Here is a 2,871-nt window from a genome sequence, read left to right as displayed (position 1 = left end):
CAAACAAGCGGTGGCACCGACAGAATCCCTGCCAGCCCCGGGCTGGGATCGCCCACCAGCGAGGATCATCTGCTCTGTGGGGCTGTGGGAATGCCAGGAGCATCCCACTGCCCAGCGAGGGGGCGGATGTCTGCGTCCAGAAAATCCTGGTGGGGGCTGGAGGACATCGATAAACCGACCTTTCTGCTCCCCCCTGGGATTTCTGCTCCCTCCAGGAACTGTTCCCTTCCACACCCGATCCTCCCAGCAGGGTTTTGGCCCACCTGAGGTTCGGCCTCCCCCAAATCCGGCGTTCCCGTGTCTCCGTGGCGTGTTGGGAAGTCGGGGTGCCCACGGCCTTGCCCGGTGCCCAGCGCAGCCCCTGGAGCTCAGCAAACCCTGCACCCGCTGGAGCTCGGGCTGGGCTTCACCCCCCCTGCACCCCCACAGCCCCACGGGGTCCTGAGGACCTCACCTGGATCCCACCACCTTCGTGCAGCTCCAGAGGGGCCTGGCCATTCGTCACCCCCGTCAGATGTAGGCTGGGGCCCCAGGGTCAGGCCTGGAGGGGTTTTGCTCTCCCCCAAAGCAGGAGGAGGAAGGAGAGGGGCCCCTGGGGATCCGTGCACGCACATTCCATCCCGGAGTCACCGGGTTGTTCCTCCTGCCTCACTTTTTGCCCAGGGATCAGAGAGGAACAGGTTGCAGTTGGAATGGTGAAAGAGGCTTTGTCCAGGCTGGAGCAGGGACTCGCCCTGGTGCTGCGGATCATCTCCGGCTGTTCTGTCCCAACCACAGCGTGAGCACCCTGCCCCACACCCCTCCCAAAGGCCTGGGAGGTGTCCCCTCGAGGTCACCTGGGCACCCCGGGCAGGTCCTGAGCTGCGCTGACATGTTGGTCCCTGGCAGGACCCCGGGGGACGCAGGGCTCAGCACCCCCTGATCAGCAGCAGCCTGGCACCCAGCAGGGATCCCGCGATCGATCCACGCCCACGGCCACGGGCCCGGCACGGCTGGGAGCGCCGCGGGGCTCTGCTCTGCTCTGCTCTGCCCTGCTCTCCTCTGCTCTGCTCTCCTCTGCTCTGCTCTGCTCTGCTCTGCTCTCCTCCCCTCTCCTCTCCTCTCCTCTCCTCTCCTCTCCTCTCCTCTCCTCTCCTCTCCTCTCCTCTCCTCTCCTCTCCTCTCCTCTCCTCTCCTCTCCTCTCCTCTCCTCTCCTCTCCTCTCCTCTCCTCTCCTCTCCTCTCCTCTCCTCTCCTCTCCTCTCCTCATTTTGGGAATGTTTTCTTTCCAGTCTCACGGCTGTTCCCCAGTTCCCTCACTGGTTTTACCCATCCCAGCCTCTTCCCACACCGCCGCTCCCAAATAAAACTCAGGGAGGTCACAGAGGTGTCACAGGGTGTCACAGGGTGTCACAGGGGTGTCACAGAGGTGTCACAGAGTGTCACAGGGTGTCACAGGATGTCACAGAGGTGTCACAGGGTGTCACAGGGTGTCACAGGGATGATTCTCTCGTGGGCTCTGTTCCAAGCCATGCAGCAAAGAGCTCAGCCACCACAGGGAACCCCTGAACCCCAGGCTGGTTTGGGTGGACCTGGGTGGGAAGGGACCTTAAAGCCCATCCAGTGCCACCCCTTCCATGGCAGGGACACTTCCACTGCTCCAGGCTGCTCCCAGCCCTGTCCAGCCTGGCCTTGGGCACTGCCAGGGATCCAGGGGCAGCCACAGCTGCTCTGGGCACCCTGTGCCAGGACTTGCCCACCCTCACAGCGAAGAACTCCTTCCCACGATCAAACTTAAATTTCCCATTTTTGGCTTGAAGCCATTCCCCCTTTTCCTCCCGCTGCAGTTCCTGATGAACACTTCTCCTCTATCCGCCCTCTTCTATCCTGGAAGGGGCTCTGAGGTCTCCACACCACCTTCTCTTCTCCAGGCTGAACAGCCCCAACAATCCTGTCCCGTCTCCACGGGCGAGGTGCTCCAGTTCCTTTATCAGCTTCACGGCCTCCTCTGCACTCATTCCAACAGTTCCACGTCCTTTTAGTGCTGAGGGCACCAGAGCTGGACGCAGCATTCCAGATGGGATCCCATGAGAGCAGAGCAGGGAGCAAGGATCCCCTCCCTCAAGGTGATCCAGGCAACACCCAGGCGATGCCACGGCCAAGATCCCCGCTCCCGCTGCCAGGGACACGCGGGGTGGGGACAGGGCTCTGTGGGCCTTGGCTCAAGGGATCCCGTGAAGTGGACTGAGGTTCACGTGCGATGTTCCTGCCATCGATGGACTCTTTCAGGAGAAGAAGGACGCGAGTTTGCTGTTCCCACAAGGGCTCACCTGGTGTGGTGGAAGGGGGTAAAGAGGCTTTTCATTTTCCTTAAAGACTGTGGAAATATCACAGTAGTTGTGTGGGCATTTCTGAAAGTCCTGAGGAAACAGGAGCCCGAGGTTCTAGAAATGGAGTTGGTTTTCAGCTAGTGCTGGCTGTTACTTGCTGAAGAACCTGGCCACCCAAAAACCTCCTCAGACGGCAAAATCACGTCCCTGTGCGCGCGCTTTGGAAGGCTTTCTGAAGGCGTGAGGACAAGCAATGCATCTGCACCTCCAGCCCAGCAGGACGTGGTTAGCTCACCCGAGGAACTCTGGATTTGCAGGGGTTTCGGTGGAGTGCTTTGAGATAATAAAGGGGATTTGATTTCTGCGCCGCTTTCAAACAGGAAATAATTTTGTTGCTCGGCACCCTCGGTAATCTACATCCCACCGCGGTGCGCAGAGCACTGGGATCCTTCTTAGACTTTCCCTGCTGTTTTCCGTTTCCCAAGCCCTCAGGAAGATCTCCTTGCGCTGCCTGGGCACGCAGGGGGCAGGGAGGACACGGGGAGGCGGCGGGGTCCGGGAG

This window comes from Hirundo rustica, chromosome 24 (assembly GCF_015227805.2).
Source record: "Hirundo rustica isolate bHirRus1 chromosome 24, bHirRus1.pri.v3, whole genome shotgun sequence".
Taxonomy (NCBI): domain Eukaryota; kingdom Metazoa; phylum Chordata; class Aves; order Passeriformes; family Hirundinidae; genus Hirundo; species Hirundo rustica.
The sequence above is the reverse complement of the archived record's forward strand: the minus strand, read 5'-3'. Positions refer to the sequence as shown.